Here is a 19,652-nt window from a genome sequence, read left to right as displayed (position 1 = left end):
AGCCTTTGAGGTCCTTAATTTGTGATAGTAAGCCAATGCAGTTTCGGTAGTCCGCTTTACACTCAAACTTATTCTTGGTTCAGTGAAAGAGAAATATATTGTTTAAAATGAAAATTATTGATTCGTGTCAATAAAAAAAAAAAAGCTCTGGGTAACCCTAATTAATTTGAACTAAAATGGGAACAATATATATGTCTATATATGTATATGTATATGTACATGTACACACAACAACAACAACAACAATTGTTATGTTGAAAGAAAAACGTTAATTCTAAATATTAACTTGATTCTCCAATGTATGTATCTATCTATTTCTGATTCTTTTATGTCTTTTACGCCTCATCATCATCTTTTAAGATACAATATTGGTTGCTCATAGAGAATAGATCAGAGCTGGAAAAAGCTTCCTTAAAATTTAATATGTAGAGCTTACATAGGAGTGATCTTGAGGGTATGTTAGTAATTCTCGACAGCTGACAAATTCTCATTGGTTTGTCTTTCTCTAGAGGTGTTATTTTCTATCTTTTTCTTTTTGTCATTTGATGGTAACCAAATAAAGGGTGGAGCTATACGCACTCTAAAAATTACTCTGAATACTCATATTTTTATAAATATTTTTATTACAAAAATACTCATAATATAAATTACTATTAAGGACACTTTATTATGAGCATATATAATAACATTATTTTGGACACTCATTTAGGGCACTGCAATTAATGTTTATTTTCTTACTATTTTAAATCTTAAGTTTTTTCTTCCAAATATCTTAAATAAATATTTATTAAGAAAACTCAATATGTGGAGATTTTAACTTTAATGAGGTAGTGTGATCCTTTTAATTTTCTAGTTTACAGCACAAATAATCTTCCTTGTTCTTCTCTGATGGTTAAGTAGGTGACAATATTAGAATAACATTGATGTTTTTTTGTTTTTTGTTTTGCTGCAAAAGATGCATGTCATTCCACAATATTAGAATAACTTTGACAATTATTCATATTCTTATAAGCTAGTCTGCAACACTAAGGTATTACAAACCCCCAAGCATGTTTGGGACATTGTCTTCAACCAAACCCAGAGGAAAAAAAATAATAATCCAAAAATAAGTTACCAATTGCATATCCCTTATGTCCAAATCCAACAATCAACACCTCATCATTTTCTTCAATATAGTTCAAGCAACCATCATTTGGAACAAAAGTGACAATCTTATTTCCATGGGGAGAACCAACAAATGGCTTCTTCCACTCGTTGCTGAGGTGACACCTTTTGTATGACTTATCAGCCCACCTTCGAGTCCTATGGTGAGACTTCAGCTTGTGATAAGTTCCTATACCACGTGTCTTGCCCATGATTGCTGAGTGTTGTTAATCAACTACTATGATTAAGACTTTCATTTTCACTTCTCTTTCTGATTCTAAACTCCGAATTTGTGAAGTTGATCAAACAACGTCCTTGATTTTAATTGATTTATTTGTTTGAGTGTATATGGCATTTTCATGAGTGTAGAGTAACTAAGATGATTAATTTAAAGAGGATTAAGTGAGAATTTTTTTGGTATTTTAAAGAGTGTACAAAATATAATTTTTTTTTTAAATTAACGAATGAGTGTACCTAGTAATAGTGTTCAGAGAAGTTTTTAGAGTGCATATAGTCTCACCCCCAAATAAACTTGGTGAGCAAGTAATTTCCTTGACTTTCATATATTCCTTGCTCTTGGCCACATGATGTGATAGGTCCCAATCAAAGTTACAAATTTTTTAGTGAAGATAGTATTCTACTTTAGGGTAAGAATTGACTACAATAATTTTAATTGAAATAACCTTACTTTATTAATGACTATAAAAGAGTTTAAATACAAAAGGGAATTAACAGTTATCACTAATTCTTAGATCACATTTGTAGCAAATAAATAATACACTAAGGACAAATGACAACAAGGTAGCTGAAAGCTATCAAATAACAACTACTTGACCTATTCTTAACAAGAAATCTTGTGGACATGATCAACAACTTTCACCAAGTCTTTGACAAACAAGAATCTTCTCTTTACATGGCTCATGAAACGCAGGTCCTATGCATGATAGTTCTTAGTAAAAAAAGGCTTTGGGTTCTTCAAGGGCACTCATTTGGCTAGAACCTTGCCTCAAGGTTCATATTAGAAACTTGTCTTTCACTTCTCGAGTGTTTTCCCACGTAGCATCATCTATTACAAATCTTTTCCATTTGATCACACTTTCTTGGACAAATTTGGACCTTTTTTTTTTTTAATCTAATGGGCATCCAACATTATCTTCAGTTCCATAATCAAGTCACTATCTTTTACCACTGGAGGTAACTCCGTACTAGTAGTAATTGTTTCTCCTTACTTTTTCTTTAGAGGGAACACATGAAAGAGTGGGAGAATGCCTTTTCTTTAGAGGGGACACATGGAAAAGTAGGGGAATGTGAGAACCTTGTGGAACCTTGAGCTTGTAGGCCACCTTTCCAATTTTTTATTCAATCTGATATGGCCAATAAAAACTGCTTATAAGCTTTTGATAGGCTCCTTTAAACACAGATTGCTGGTGGTAGGAATGAAGCTTAAAAAATACAAAGTTGGCAATTTGATGCTCAATGTGTTGAAAAAAGAATGGAGAAGACACTAAGACAAATCACACTTCTCTGTACCTGTTAGGATGAAAGGAATTTAAAATAAAAGTTAGTAATTCAAAAGATAGATAATTCTATAAATATTTGCTGTAGAAGTTGATTGAATTTTATTGAATAATAACAAACGATTATATAGAGCTAAACATAACAAACTTCTACTAGTCAGAAGTCATTAACGCAACTAACAACCCCACAACTCACAAAACAAGGGTAGACTCAAATACGTCAAATCGTGGACTTCCTAAACACAAGGAACCACTTACAATAATATTATTGACTTGGACTAATCTTACTGCAAAATATTAGGACTGGCTGTGACTATTTCTACATTAACATTACCACAATGTCTCGATATTTAGAATCGCCTCGAGAAGCTAAGCTTTGGTAAACTTCATTTACTGGACAATAACCTTGATGGTAATGTGGAATTGTTGGTGGGGGCCTTCCATAAAGAGCTTGGAAGAGAATCATTCGAGTAGATGTATGATAGGTAGTATTGTACCAAAACTCAGCCCATGGAAAGAAAAATGCCACTTACGGGGCAGTTATAAGCCATTCACTGAAGATGTTGTTTAATACAATGGCTGACCACTTCCATTTGTTTGTCTGTTTGTGGACGATAGGGGGAACCCATCGTTATTTGCGTGCCTAAAGTTTTAAAAAACTCGTGCAAAAAATAACTGATGAACATTAGGGTCACAATCACTTATAATAAATTGCAACATGCTATGAAGCTTCACCACTCCTTCAATAATTTTTTCAGCCACCACTTATGCTATATACTGATCAGAAAAAGCAAAAAAAAAATGTGTTGATATGCACTTGTCAACACAACAAGGATTGAAATTTTACCATTTGAGGGTGCAAGGCCTTCGATGAAGTCCATAGTGACATCATCAAAACTTGAAAAGGAATTGAAAATGACTGTAAAAGTTTGGCTAGTGACAAAGTCTCATTTTCAGTTCATCGGCACACTTCACAAGAGGCAACATAATTCTTCACTACTTGGTGCATGGATGCCAATAAAATTATTGTGTTAGTCTCTTGTATGTTTTTAATACACCCAATTGCTCATCAATTACAGAATCATTAAATTCTCATAGGAGTTGTCAGATGAGGTTGGAATAAGGAGGTACCACCACTTGGTTTTGTGACAAACCTACCGATAGTTCAACTGTAAGGAACGTCTGGATGTTTGGTTGCTTGTTTACTGATTTTCTTCTTAGAAGGATCATCATAAGCTTAGGCTTTGATTGTATCTCATATTTGAGTTTGAGACACAAATAAGGCATCAAGACTAGGATTACTTGCCACCTGTGATAGTACATCAGCTGCATTGTTCCCTCGGCCTAGCTTATATTTGATTTCATAATCATAACCAAGTATCTTTGTCACCTACTTTTGTTGTTCAGGAATTTCTATATGTTACTCTAACAAGTACTTTAAGGTTGTGTTGATCAGTTTAGAAATAAAACTTCGGACCCAATAAATATGCCCTTCGTGTCTGAGTTGCGTGAATGATTACTAGTATTTCTTTTGCATAAAAGGACCTTCCATGAGCATTTAGTGGTACCCAAGGCTTGAATCAAGAATGCAATAGGCCTTCCTGTTAAGTTAGAATTGCCCCAGTGCTGTCCCCTAAAGCATCTAATTCAATAATAAATGTTCATTAAAGTTTGGCATTGCGAGTGTTGGCATAGTAGTCATGGCCTTTTTTAGTTCTTGGAAAACATTTTGAGCTTCATCCGACATCCAAAATGTCTTTTTTTTAGGAGGTTAGTGAGAGGACATGCTATAATGCCATAGCTGCGGATTAATTTTCGGTGATAACGTATAAGTCCTAAAAATCCACGTAACTCAGAGACATTAGTGGGCCTAGGCTTATTTAGGGTTATAAATCAAAATATCATCAATGAAAATTAGTATAAATTTGTGGAGATGGAGCATTACAAAGACCAAATGGTATAACTAAAATGGAGACTTGAATTATAGATGAAGCATTACAAAGACCAAAAGGCATAACTAAGTATTTATAATGACCATTATGAACACGAAAGGCAGTTTAATGAATTTAAGTGAAATGCACTCGTACTTGGTGGTATCTTACCGATAAGTCACGTTTAGTGAAATAAGTAGCTCTATAGAACTCATCAAGCATGTCATCAACTGTAGGAATTAAAAATCTATCTTTGATGGTTACAACATTAAATGCTCAATAAGTAGTGCAAAAATGCCATGAACCATATTTCTGTTTTACCAATAAAACACAAGATGAAAAAGGACTAGCACTAGATCTTATAAGCTCGAAATTTATCATGTCATGAATTTATTTCTTAATTTCAACTTTTTAAAAAACATGCATACTTTTATAGTCTCACATCAATGGGCTTGGCTCCTTTTTAATGTTCAAATTGATGTGATGATCTACTTTTTTTTTTGGAGGAGAATCTTGCATTGACTATTGGAACAAGTCTTCAAATTTCTCTAATAATTGTTTTATCTCAGGATTGACATTCTATAATGTAAGATCGACTATGGATTAAAGAGAAATAACAAACATGGAGCTCCTTTGCCGTATATATTTGGAAATAGATTTCATTGATGTAAGTTGAATTAATTGTGTATCAATTTTTTTAGTTTAGTTGTTCAATTACAATTCCCTTGTTAATTGCTACCAATTACTTGCCATCAGTCTCGATTGTTCTAACCAATAGACATCTAAGACTAAATCTAGCTCAATTAAAGGAATACCTTGGAGTAGAACTTGGACATTTTTAAATCGTCCTTGGCATTTTAATGGTCTTTCATTCATCACCTTGACATTGAAAGGTTTGATTCGGATTACTGGTAATTATAAAATATTGGCCCATCTTTCATTAATAAAACTATGAGTAAACACGCTATCAATTAGAACAACACTTTATAGGGTTTTAATCTTTGCCATTACCCGTATTATTTTATAGGCTCTCTATCTTGAGGGTTTATAAAGTCATATTTCTAGTTGGGACACCATTAAGCCTTTAGTTTCTTCATCATCTAAATATTCATTACTGTCTTCTAATAGTAAAAGTTGTGATCCTTTACATCTTAACTAGGTGTAAATTTCTCATCAGAATTAAAGTATGGCCCTTGTGTCTTTCTCTTCTGCTTCTCGTCCCAAGTGAGCTTTTTCATAGGCAAGCTATCTTGAATTTTGTTAGAGAACATAAGTAAACAATAAATCAATTAAAAGGTTGTGTGGCTTTCCTAGCGAATTAGCTGCTCATCCCTTATTCGTGTAAGGCTAATAGTTTCTTTCAACGATTTCGACTTGAACATTCTTATGCCATCAGCTATTTCTAGTTTGAGGCCTCCCATGAATGTCCTTACTAAAGTTTTTTATGGCCAACCTAGCATTTGGTTCTCTATTTTTTCGAATTCTTTTTAATAGTCTCACAATGTGCCGATTTTTTTCACCCTTGGTAAAGCTTTATCAAAATCTTTACACTCTGTCAGTCTAAATCGATCCTATAGTTCTTTTTAAAGTCATTTCACTTCCTTCTTCCTTGTAAGCACCTCATAACCATTGCCACCATTAGTTCGTTTTGCTTATGAGATGGAAGGATATCAATGACACCTTTTGGGCTTTAGTAGTGCCTTTGCACTTAAGGAACTAATCCACTCTATTAAATCATGTAGTAAGGTCATCTCCTGAGTATTTTAGAAATCTAGTTTTGTCAATTTGGATGAAAACATCTATCTTTCTTCTTTTATCTTCTCTATAAGTTTGTCTATATTATAGTGAAATAAACCATTTTAGTCATTAATGTTGCTGTTGGACCCTTCTTTGTTTCACAACAAGGCTTCCGTTAGCTTGCTGAGGGTATCTTCCTTTTGGTAAAATTTGTTATAACTAAGTTCCAACTAACTCATATCGTTTTAAGTCCTTCTAACCCCACTTCAAAATTTTCAATTCATTTCTTCCTCAGTGCCATTATGGTGTAGCTCTAATACCAATGATAGTTATTACTCAAAGCTATAAAATTTTTTGTAAAGACAATATTCGAATTTGGATTCAGTAGACATGGTACGTTAACTGTAGGGGTATATAGATTTTTAAATGGACAATAGATTTTTAATGTTCAAAGGAGTCCTTGATTGTGCCAATTTGGGTATCTTCCCTTTATTTACTTATTCATTTTATTAGCTACAAGTCAGATTTATTTTTTATTGTTTCTATTATAGAAAAACCTTGCATGTCGATCATACTACGTCTTCTATTAATAGGCTATTGTTGCTAGGGTTTTGATTGAATATCTTTTACTATGAGTTTAGGTTGGTGAAAGTGACTCCAGGTTTTGGCAGGATGTCACTTTTGAGCGATGCCTTCTTATTAAGATTCTTTTAAGCATTTTGATATTTCTTCTTATGCTTGTTTAGTTACCAATCCTAGGCTTTGTAAGCCTTATCAATCTGTTAGTGGGCTTCAAGGTAGAGTGCTTAGGGATAACAATAAATTACCAATATCTGACACAGATGTTCAACCTAGAGTGGCTCGTGCAGCCCTTGGTAATTCAAAGACAGAGTTTAGGCTCTTTTTTACAGCCTCTCCTACAGAGATTTTGTTGTTAGGGCCAGCGACTTCTGGTGAGATTTCTTTGGCTACTAGTGCATCTGCTTTTGTTGGACAACACTCTGGGACTATTTTGGTTGATCAGACTTGGTCTTCTTCAATTGTTGATGGTCGTGTTACTTTGGATGCCCCAGTTTATTTTTTATGCAGATTATGGTCTTGGTGATAAAAGTAGATTTTTGATTGATCATGAAGAGGTTCATACTTGCTTGCCTTTGGATACAATGATTGACAGTAGGACTAGTCATTTTGGGTTTGGATTAAGTTTGGGTTAATTTGATCGGGTTTTGAGTTGATCGGGTTAGAAAAAGTTCATCTAAACTCAATTCGAATCTATAACCTAGCTCGATCTGATCTAATTCGAATATGTTCAGATCAATCAGATAAGATTAAAAACTCAAGCTGACTTCAGATTGGATCGGGTTTTAATTCGATTGCAAATGGGTCAATTTATGAAGCTCTTAAATTTATGCTTGTAAATTTCAACTCTACAAAATTCTTAACAAGTTCCATACTTTTATAAATCTCTTGCGAACTAAATTTAATCACACATAAGCGTCTCTTAATGCTTATAAAAGCTTAGTTTCCTACTCAATGATCAATATTCAAAACAAGCGACATATAACATAATCGAACGCTTATAAATAATCATACCTTAGTTTTTTCTATTTCCAGATAATAGAATGTTAAATTCGAAGTCTTTTTAAGTTAATGTACTGAGATACTGAGATAAAAATAAAAGGTCGTTTGTTGCATTTATCTTTGTTTACGCATATATAAAGCAGCAGATTTGGTAACAACAAATTCAATTACGGGTCATGGAGCAGTAGATCTAGTCAGCGGTGATTGTGGGCCACGTCGATGGCAGTGTGTGCCAGTTGCAAGATACATTACGTCTGTCTCTGCTCTGCATTTGCATTGGTGTGTTGTCTGCTATTGTTTTGCTTTTGTGATGTGTGTGCTTGTGAAATCATAAAGTTGTGAACTATGAGGGTCAGGCTGTGAAGACAGTGGGAAGGCACGATGTGTGTGGTTGTGTGGGTGTGTTGGTGGCTATGTGTATATTTTAGTTTCATTTTGTTTTTTATTTGTCTAATTGTTTTTAAATTTTTAATTTTTTTAGCCAATCTAATCGAATTTTTAGATCGGATCGGGTTTTGCCCGATTTGACAATGATCCAATTGGTTGGCTAAATTACATTCGATCAAGTTGGGTAGATAATCTGATTCGACCTGAACCAATATTTTTTGGATTGGATCAAGTTGAGTCAGATCAGATTATTTACCCACCTCTAATTGACAGTATTAATGGCCTACAGCTGCCAGTTCATCTTTGGTTTCTTTTTTGGTTATAAGTCAGAAGTACCGTAATACTTGTCAGTAAGTTGTGACCCATTCTTTTATCCCTAATGATTAACATACTCATTTGGAATATTAAGGGATAATAAGGCCTCTATTATGATTTGTACAAGAGGATTAGTGGGATGCCCTTACGGCCTTTGCTGATGGTTATAATTGCCCTTGGATTGTCAGTGAGGATTTTAATGTTGTGCAGTCTTTTTTCTAAAATCTTTGATGGGTATGCCCAACTTCAAGGTACTATTAATGCTTTTAGTTTAGCTTGTTAGACTGTAGTTTGGAGAATGTTGGTTTGTTGGCATTCCATTCACATGGATTAGGGGTGGCAAAATGAATAAACAAATTAAATTCGAATCGAATCATAAATGAATTGGGTCAAAATTCTATGGATTCAGATTCAATTCATTTATTAAATGAATTGAAATTTTAGGATTTAGATTCGATTAATTTATTAAACGAATATTCGGTTCGATTCATTTAATTCGTTTAATAGGATTGATAAACGAATTAAATCGAATTTGGATTCGTTTATTATTCGTTTATCCTTTACGAATCCATAACGAATCAAATCAAATTAGGATTCGTTTACAATTCGTTTAGAAAAATATAATTAATAAACAAAATTAAGCAAACCATAACAAAATACAAATAACTCAAACCATATTATACAGTCATCCAAATACCAAATTACAAATCCCTAATAATACAAATAACAATAATTCAAATTCAAATTATAAAGCAAGGTAATTTCTTTAATTCTCTTCATTTGTCTTTGTCACCTTGAAAACAAAAATCCTACACCAAAAAGTAAATAAAATGTTATTAACATGCTGCAATATTGATAATAGTCATTGTAAAATTTCAAAATATCAAACATATAGCAAATTTGCAGTATTTTTAAGGACATAATAATTAAACAAGATAAAAAATTTACTTATCACACTCACACACTGTCATTTGGATCATTGGCACCCTCTACAGATGGAGCACAATTAGTGCTCCTATTCATAATTATTTTTTAAAATTTTTAACAGTGAAGAATATGAGTAAGAAATGAAAAAGCTAGCAAATATATTAATTGAAGAATAAAAGATCATATATATAAATAAATATGCATATATATTAAAATTAATTAATTATTTATTTTTTAAAAAACTTTTTAACAGTGATATAATTGAAGAATATGATATAAGAAAGAAATGAGAAAGCCAGCACTGATGGTTACAATTGAATTAGTACCCGGCCTGTGTTTGTATTTTTTAAAGATTATGCAACTCTAAAATTAGTAATCATGTATGGTTTACAAGATATATTTCATTTATTATTTTTATTTTTCTCATTCCCTAATCAATAGATTCTCAAAAGACAAACCCAAATCAGGATGAATAAAAGACAAACTCAGGCCAATATGTAGCACTTGCTGGATGCGAAAATTAAAAAAAAAAAAAAGGGATTTGGAGCTTACTGTGCAGGTGTGATTAATGCGAGATGGTGACTGCCATCAGTTGAGAAATTTTGAAGAAATTATTGAGATGGTTGTCGGTGATTTACTCACGGCTAGTTGCTAAGAGATGGAAATGAAGGGAAAGAGATGGCAAAACATAGCAGTGACTGGTGATTTACTCACGGCTGAGTTGCTAAGAGATGAGGGGAAAGAGAGTGTGAAGTGTAAAATTAGGGTTGGTTGCCCTACTTGTTACTTAACTTTATGTGTTATACTTAAAATTACAATATTAACCTTCAAATTTTAAAAGTTTTTAAATAAATTCAAGGACAAAAAAGTAATTTAATTAAACGAATAATAAACGAATTTTAAACGAATCGACTTGTATTCGATTCGTTTATGATCCATTTATCAAACGAATCCTAAACGAATAAATGAATCAAAATCTTCAAACCCGTATTCGATTCGTTTAATCAGCGAATCGAGTTGAATTCACCCATTTATTAAACAAATCAATTTTTTCAAACTCAAACCTAATTAATTCGCATCGAATCAAATCGAATAAACGAATCCTGACCTATATTGCCACTCCTAACTTGGACTAATGGGAACACTTAGAGGTGTTTTGATAAGGTGATTGGTAATGTTCATTGGTTTGCTTTTTTCTCTACTTCTTGGGTTATTCACCTAAATCGCATTATTTTATACCACTCTCCTACGTTATTATCTTGTGACAGGGATGCAGTTTAAGGGCCATCCAAATTTAAGTTCTTACATGTTTGGCTTTAGCATCCTGCTTTTGTTGATTTTGTGCGACAATCTTGGGCTACCTGGGTGTATGACACTAAGATGAGAGCTTTTTAGCATTTGTTTGTTCGGTTGAAGCTTTACTTGAAAGCTTGGAATAAAGAGATGTCTGTCAACTCTTTTCATCAAGTTAAACAGGTTGAGGAGGTTGTGGCTTAGAATGAGAGGCAATGCGACCTTTCTAGTAATGCTGAGGATATGGCTCTTTTTTCTGGAGTTAGGGATTGGCTACAGCATGCTTTAGTTTCTGAAGAGGTTTTTTTTTTAGATAGCAGTCCAGTGTTCACTGGGTCCAAGAAAGGGATGCTAATACCCTTTTTTTTTTTTTATGTGATGATACATAAAATAACTAGTATTTTTTTCCTTATCATAGGATAAAAGAACATGGTATTGGTATCCCCGTTCTATACCCAGCAAATGTTGGACTGCTGTCTCAAAAAAACCCCCCACAAAGCAAAGCATGATGTAGCCAGGCCCTAGCTTTAAAAAAATAGCCCCATTTTTAGCGAAACCAGAAAGGTTGTACTACATTTTCTTCCAAGCCATATCCTCCTTAGCCTTCTTAACCCAATGAAAAAGCTGTCAAACACATCTTTATCATAAGATTTTAACCAAATCTTCAACCAAACAAGCTTCTACTGAAAGCTTTCATCCCAATGCCAAACATCAAGGCAACCCAAAACTGTTGCACAACATCAACAAAAACAGGATGCTAAAGCCAAACATATAAGAACTTAAACTTGGACGGTCCTCATGTTGTATCCCTATCATAAGATAATAATATAAGGGAGTGGTTTGAAGCAGTGCTATTTAGGTGGGTAACTCGAAAAGTAGAGAAAAAAAGTAGACTAATGAGCATTACTAACCACCCTATCAAGATGTTTCAAAGTTTGCCCATTAATCCAAGTGAATGGACTACCAACAAAACCAAAATACTTTAAATTGCAGTTTAGCAAAGCTATAGAACCAATGGGAAGGATTATAAAAGTTGAAAGTTACATGAATTTGTGGCCAATTTACCCAAATTTCAAACTACTTAAACTTCTTTACCATGACTATAAAACCCATGAGAAGGATAAAAAAGTTACAAGTTGCATGAATTTGTGGTCAATTTAGTAATATTTCAAACTACTTTAACTCCTTTATCATGGCTATTGACACCATGTAAAGAATAAAAAAAATTGAAAATTGCATGAATTTTTTTTATCAATTTAATCAAATTCCAAACTACTTCAACTTTTTTACCACGACCATAAAACTAATGGGAAAGATAAAAAAGTTGAAAGTTGCATATATTTGTGGCCAATTTAGTAAAATTTCAAACTACTTTAATTCTTTTCCCATTATTATGAAACCCCTGAGAAGGATAAAAAAAGTTAAAAATTACATGAATTTGCGGCCGGTTTACTCAAAATCAAAAGTACTTCAACCTCTTTACCACAGTTATGAAACCATTGAGAAGGATTAAAAAATGTTGAAAGTTGTATGAATTTGTGACTAATTTAGTAAAATTCCAAATAACTTCAACTTCAACTTCTTTACCATGGCTATGAAACCCATGAGAAGGATAAAAAAAGTTGAAAGTTGCATGAATTTGTAGCCAATATACCAAATTCCAAACTACTTCAACTTAAGGATAAAAAATGTTAAAAGTTATATGAATTTATGGTCAATTTAGTCAAATTCCAAACTACTTCATCTTCTTCACTATGGCTATAAAATTTATGGGAAGGATAAAAAATGTTCAAAGTTGTATGAATTTGTGGCCAATTTAATAAAATCCTAAATGACGCCAATATCTTTACCACGGCTATTGAACCCCATGGAAAAGATAAAAAAATTGAAAGTTGCATGGATTTGTGGGCAATTTAGTAAAATTCCAAACTACTTCAACTTCTTTACCACAACTATGCATGAGAAGGATAAAAAAAGTTGAAAGTTGCTTGAACTTGTGGTCAATTTACTCAAATTTCAAAATATTTCAACTCTTCACCAAGGCTATGAAACCCATGGGAAAGTTCAAAAAAGTTGAAAGTTTCTTAAATTTATGTGAAATTTAGTAAAATTCCAAAAAAGTTGAAAGTGGCTTGAATTTATGTGCAGTTAGTAAAATTTCAAAATACTTCAACTTCTTTATTATGGTTATGAAACTCATCGAAAGGATCAAAAAATTGAAAGTTATATGAATTTGTGGCCAATTTAGTTAAATTCCAGACTACTTAAACTTCTTTACCATAACTATTAAAACCTATGGGAAGGATTAAAAACAAGATGAAAATTGCAAGAATTTAAGGCCAATTTAGTTTTATTCTAAACTGCTTGAATTTTTTATCATGGTTATAAAACCCATGGGAAGGATTAAAAAAGGACAAAAATTGTATGAATTTCTAGCCAATTTAGTAAAATTCCAAACTAATATAACTTCTTTCCCATGACTGTGAAACCCATGGGATGGATAAAAAAAATTGAAAATTGCATAATTTTGTGACCAATTTATTCAAATTACAACCTACTTCAACTCCTTTACCACGGCTATGAAACCTATGGGAAGGATAAAAAAAGTTGAAAGTTGAATGAATTTGTGACCAATTTACTCAAATTCTAAACAAATTCAATTTCTTTACTACGGCTATGAAACCCTTTAGAAGTATAAAAAAAATTGAAAGTTGCACGAATTTATGGCCAATCCAAAATACTTCAACGTCTTTACCATAGCTATTGAAATCCATGGGAAGGATAAAAAAAGTTGAAAGTTGCATGAATTTGTAACCAATTAAGTAAAATTCCAAAGTACTTCAAATCTTACTCGAGGTACGAGGCCAATGAGAAGGATAATAAAGTTGAAAGCCACATACATTTGTGGCAATTTAATAAAATTTCAAACTACTTTAACTTCTTTACCAAGACTCTGAACCCATGGAAAGATTAAAAAAAATTAAGTTGCATGAATTTGTGGCCAATCTACTCAAATTCCAAACTTACGCATCTACTTTATTGAAGCTATGAAACTTGTGAAAAGGATAAAAAAAAGTCAAAAGTTGTATGAATTTGTGGTTAATTTAGTAAAATTTTAAATTACTTCAACATCTTTACCATAACTATTTAAACCCATGGGAAGGATAAAAAAGTTGAAAACTTACATAGATTTGAGGTCAATTTACTCATATTCAAACTACTTAAACTTTTTTAACATGCTATCAAACTCATGGGAAGGATCAAAGTTGTTAAAAGTTGCATTACTTGGTGGTCAAATTCCAAATTACTCTAACTTCTTCACCATGGCTATTGAAACCCGTTGGAAAGATTAAAAAAAGAAAAAGTTGAAGGTTGCATGAATTTGTGGCCAATTTTGTAAAATTTCAAGTTACTTCAACATGTTTACCATGGCTATTGGAACCCATGCGAAGGAAAAAAAGAATTGAAAGTTGCAAAAATTGTTACCTAATTTAGTAAAACTTCAAACTACTTCTACATCCTTACCACAACTATTGAAACCCATGGGAAGGATAAAAAAATTGAAAGTCGCATGAATTTGTGGCCAACTTTGTAATAGTTTAAATTACCTCAATTTCTTTACTATAGCTGTGAGACCTATGGAAGGATAAAAAAAATTGAAAGTTGTATTAATTTGTGGCCTATTTACTATGATCCCAAACTACTTCAACTTCTTTATCACGGCTATGAAACCTATAGAAGGATCAAAAAAGTTGAAAGTTACATGAATTTGTGGCCAATTTATTAAAATTACAAATTAGTTCAACTCTTTTATCACTGACTATGAAGCTCATGTGAAGGATAAAACAAATTGAAAGTTACAAGCATTCGTGGTTAATTCAATAAAATTTTAAACTACTATAACTTCTTTTCTTGGGCTATTTAAACACATAAAAAGGATAAAAAAAAATGAAAGATGCATGAATTTGTTGCCAATTTAGTAAAATTCAAAGTTACTTCAACTTTGTTATTACGATCATGAAATCCATGAAAACGATAAAAAAAATTAAAAGTTGCATGAATTTGTGGCGAATTTAATAAAATTCTAAATTATGTCAACTTCTTTACCACGGCTATTGAAAACCATAAAGGATAAATAAAATTAAAAGTTGCATCAATTTGCGGTCAATTTTGCAAAATTTCAAACTATTTCAACTTCTTTGCCATGGCTTGAAAACCTATGGGAAGGATAAAAAAAAGTTGAAATTTGAATGAATTTATGGCCAATTTACCCAAAATTCCAAATTGTTATGGCTAAGAACTCATAGAAAAGATTAAAAAAATTTGGAAGTCATATGAATTTGTGGCCAATTTAGTAAAACATCAAATCAATTCAATATATATATCACGGCTATTGAAATCCATGGGAAGGATAAAAAAAGTCAAAAATTTGGTTACTCAAATTCAAACTACATCAACTTTTTTACCATGGCTCTGAAATCCATGAGAAGGATCACAATTGTTGAAAGTTGCATGAATTTGAGGCCAATTTACTAAATTTCTAAACTACCTCAACTTCTTTACCACAATTATAAAACTCATGGGAAGGATCAAAAAAATTAAAAGTTGTATTAATTTGTAGCCAATTTAATAAAATTCCAAATTACTTCAACTCATTTTCCACCACTATGAAACCCATGAGAATGATTGAAAAAAGTTCAGAATTGCATGAATTTGTGGCCTATTTACTCAAATTTCAAACTACTTCAACTTCTTTACCATGACTCCAAAGCCCATGCAAATGATTAAAAAAGTTGAAAGTTGTATGAATTTGTGGTCGATTTACTTATGTTTCAAATTATTTCAACTTCCTTATCATACTTATGAAACTTATGCGAAGGACTAAAAAGGTTGGAAGTTCCAAGAATTTGTGGCCAATTTAATAGAACTACAATCTAGTTTAACTTCTTTATTGCAACTATGAAATCGATGTGAAGGATACTTCAAGTTCTTATATGGAAATGAAACCTATGGAAAAACTACTTCAACTTCTTTAATACGACCATGAAACCTATGGAAATGATGAAAAAAGTTGAATGTTGCATGAATTTATAGACAATTTAGTAAAAATCCAAACTGCTTGAACCACTTTACCATGAAAGTCTAGCTATGCAACCTCAAAAGAGGGGTGAATTAGAAAATTAAAAAAATCTACTAAAATCACAATACAATTTAAATTGCTTCTTTAAGAAATATGAATAACAACAAATTTAACAAAGCATAAATTTAAAAAGAAGTAAGGGAGAGGAAAACAAACACACGAATTTTTACGTGGTTCGGCAAACTCACTTACATCCACGCCTCTAAGCAAACCATGGTTGATGATTTTCCTATTCAAACCTCCCAAGACTTCAAGTTCTTATAATTAACTTCCAATGTGTCAATAAATCTTTACAAGTGGTGATTCACTCACACACACCTTTCCCTATACTTACACTCACAAATTTAAAAATGAATTTCAAGATTACAATAAATACTTTCTTTTAAAGTGAATATACAAATGATAACTCTATGTATATAAATTAGCAAAATGAAAGCTCAAGGTAGTGTTGTATGAACTGATTTTTTGCTTGGAAAAACTTTAGATTTGATTTTTTTTGAGTTTTTATAAATTAAACAATCAAACTAGACATTATTGACTTTCCGGGGACTTACCGAATCGCTGCTAGAATGAGGCAGTTAGTCACCATGTTGTTGAGGCAAGTTAATGTTACAAAATCAAATTTGAAATTTTTGCCCAAGCAATTCGCCGCTAGATTTAGCTGGCTAGTCACTATGTTTTTGGACCCTAGGCGGTTATCGGCTACAAAGTAAGCGGTTAGCCGCTATTGTTCCAAAATTTATACTTCTGTCTCAAAACTTTTAGAAATTATACTATAGTCCACAATGTTTAAGACTTTTGCAAATTGATCTATCTCCAAAATTTAAAACAACACTTTATTGGTATCAAAGTTTTCAAAACCTTTCATTTTAGTCCATTATTTTGAAAATAATCAATTTCATAAACTCACTTGTCTTATAATTATAAAGTCTTTAGTTTATGAAAAACGATGATTTATTAACCAAAATCTTGAGCTTTTAAAATGACAAATCATGCAAATATTAAATCATACTAACATTACAAGAATTATAGCAATGGAGATCACTTTCAGCTAGTACTCTTAATATTCGTCCTTGATCGTGTCGTTGTCCACTGCGTGTCTCGAGCTTGATATCGCTTGAATAAATTTTGTCCTTCAGGAACTAGTGAGATTGTGAAATATACATTTACCATTTTACATTTACGTGGTTTGTTATCATCAAAATTACGGTTCGTATAGCCCTTTAGGCTAGGGTTGGCAAATTAAGGGTTTGGGCTGGGCTGGGCTTGGACTTTTACTTTTTTTTTTAAAATTATTGTAAACTTAAAATGAGTTAATAATAATCATGTTGTTATAATCAACAATAAATTAAAGAAAATTAATATTTCAAAATAAAATAATAAATAAAGAAAATAAAGTAAATACAAGTTTAAAGATTTTATTTTTTAATACTGAATTCTCTAATTAAAGCACTCTCTTAACTAATTAACATTTAAAAGAGAGTTTAATATTATAATTTTAAGTTTTTTATTCATTATTGATAATAAATTAGGAATTTAAACTTACTTTTTTTCATTATTTTTCAATTTTGAATTTATTATTCTAATTATAAATTTATTTTTTTTAAATAGAGGGGCCTTTTTTTTCTTAAGCATTTGTCCAGGCCCTCATGTGGGAAGCTCGGCACAAAGCCCATGTGAATGGACCGGGCCAGGTCAGGCTATTTTGCCATCCCTACTTTAGGCTAACATACCATGGCTATGAAACCCATTTGAAGAATCAAAACAATTGAAAATTGCAAGAATTTGTAGCCAAAAGTAAAATTCCAAACTACTTCAACTACTTTAAGACAGCTATAAAACCCATGGGAAGGATAAAAAAAGTTGAAAGTTGCATAAATTTAAGAAGAATTTAGTAAAATTCCAAAGTGCTTCAACTTCTTTACTATGGTTATACGGGAAGGATGAAAAAAATTGAAAGTTGCACAAATTTGGAGCCAATTTAGTAAAATCTCATACTACTTTAACTTCTTTACTTCGGCCATTGAAAACCATAGAAAGTCTAAAAAATGTTGAAAATTGCATGAATTTGTGGCCAATTTACTCAAGTTCCAGACTACTTTAATTTTTTTATCATGGCCATGAAAACAACGAGAAATATTTAAAATGTTGAAAGTTGCATGCACTTGTGTCCAATTTACTCAAATTTTAAAATACTTCAATTTCTATAACAGCTGGAAAATCCATGGGAAGGATAAAAAAAGTTGAAAGTTGCATGAATTTGGGACCATTTTAGTCAAATTCCGAACTACAACTTCTTTACTATAGCTATGAAACTTATGGGAAGGATAAAAATAATTGAAAGTTGCATGAATTTGTGCCCTGCTTAATAAAATTCCGAACTACTTCAACTTCTTTACCACAGTTATAAACCCATAGGAAGGATAAAAAATTAAAAGTTGCATGAATTTTTTGCTAATTTAGTAGAATCCTAAACTACTTCAACTTCTTTACCTTGGCTATTGAAACTTTTTGGAAAGATGAAAAAAAGTTAAAAATACATGAATTCCGAACTAGCTAAACTTCTCTACATCGGCTATTAAAACCCATAGGAAGGATCAAAAAATTGAAAGTTGCATGAATTTGTGGCCAATTTAGTCAATTTCTAAGCTACTTTAACTTCTTTACCACGGCCATAAAACCCATGGGAATGATAAAAAAAAGTGAAAATTACATGAATTTGTGGCCAATTTAATCAAATTCCAAACCACTTCAACTTCTTCATCATCGCTATAAAACCCATAGGAAGAATAAAATAAAGTTAAATGTTACATGAATTTGTGACCAATTTAATCAAATCCCAAACTAATTCAACTTTTTTACCATAGCTATGAAATCCATAGGAAGTTGCATGAATTTGTGGCTAATTTACTCAAATTTTAAACTACTTCAATTTCTTTACCATAACTCGAAAATCCATGGGAAGAATAAAAAGAAAATGAAAGTTGCATGAATTTGAGCCCAATTTAATCAAATTCCAATCTACTTCAATTTCTTTATCACAGCTATGAAACTCATGGAAAGGATATAAAAAGTTGAAAGTTGCATGAATTTGTGGCCAATTTACTCAAATTTGAAATCACTTGAACTTCTTTACCACAGCTACAAAATCCATGGGAATGATTAAAAAAGTTGAATGTTGCATGAATTTGGGGACAATTTACAGCAACTTCTTTACCGTATCTGTGAAATCCGTAGAAATGACCAAAAAAGTTGAAAGTTGTATGAATTTATGGCTAATTTACTCAAGTTCTACACTGCTTCAACGTCTTTATCACGGCTATGAAATTCATGAGAAATATTTAAAAAGTTAAAAATTACATAAATTTATGACTAATTTACTCAAGTTTCATATGTTGTTTAGCACGATGATGAAATTCATGGGAAGGATAAAAAAAACTTCAAGTTCCATGAATTTGTAGCCAATTTAGATAAATCTTAAACTAGTTCAACTTTTTCACCACAGCTATGAAACCTAGTGAAGGATAATAAATTTAAAAGTTGCTTAAATTTGTGGCTAATTAAAAAAAAATTGAACTTCTTCAACTGTTTTACCATGGCCGTGAAACCCAAAGTTTTTGATTAGTTATTGTTTACCTCAACCTCAAGTTTACCATGTGTTGGAATTTTGGCAATGGAGAA

The 19,652-nt window shown here is 31.8% G+C and overlaps 1 long non-coding RNA gene across 1 annotated transcript; it reads right to left on the bottom strand.

Annotated features, from left to right (window-relative positions):
- Positions 1-9,260: 9,260 nt before the first annotated feature.
- On the bottom strand, positions 9,261-10,285 carry LOC112497949 (uncharacterized). The gene is made up of 2 exons (XR_003065049.2): positions 10,091-10,285; positions 9,261-9,420 (listed from the first exon to the last, which is right to left on the bottom strand). It is a non-coding gene; the product is annotated as an uncharacterized LOC112497949 (long non-coding RNA).
- Positions 10,286-19,652: the final 9,367 nt, after the last annotated feature.

Source organism: Citrus sinensis, chromosome 1 (genome assembly GCF_022201045.2).
Source record: "Citrus sinensis cultivar Valencia sweet orange chromosome 1, DVS_A1.0, whole genome shotgun sequence".
NCBI classification, from domain to species: domain Eukaryota; kingdom Viridiplantae; phylum Streptophyta; class Magnoliopsida; order Sapindales; family Rutaceae; genus Citrus; species Citrus sinensis.
This window is presented reverse-complemented; position numbering and strand designations above follow the sequence as displayed.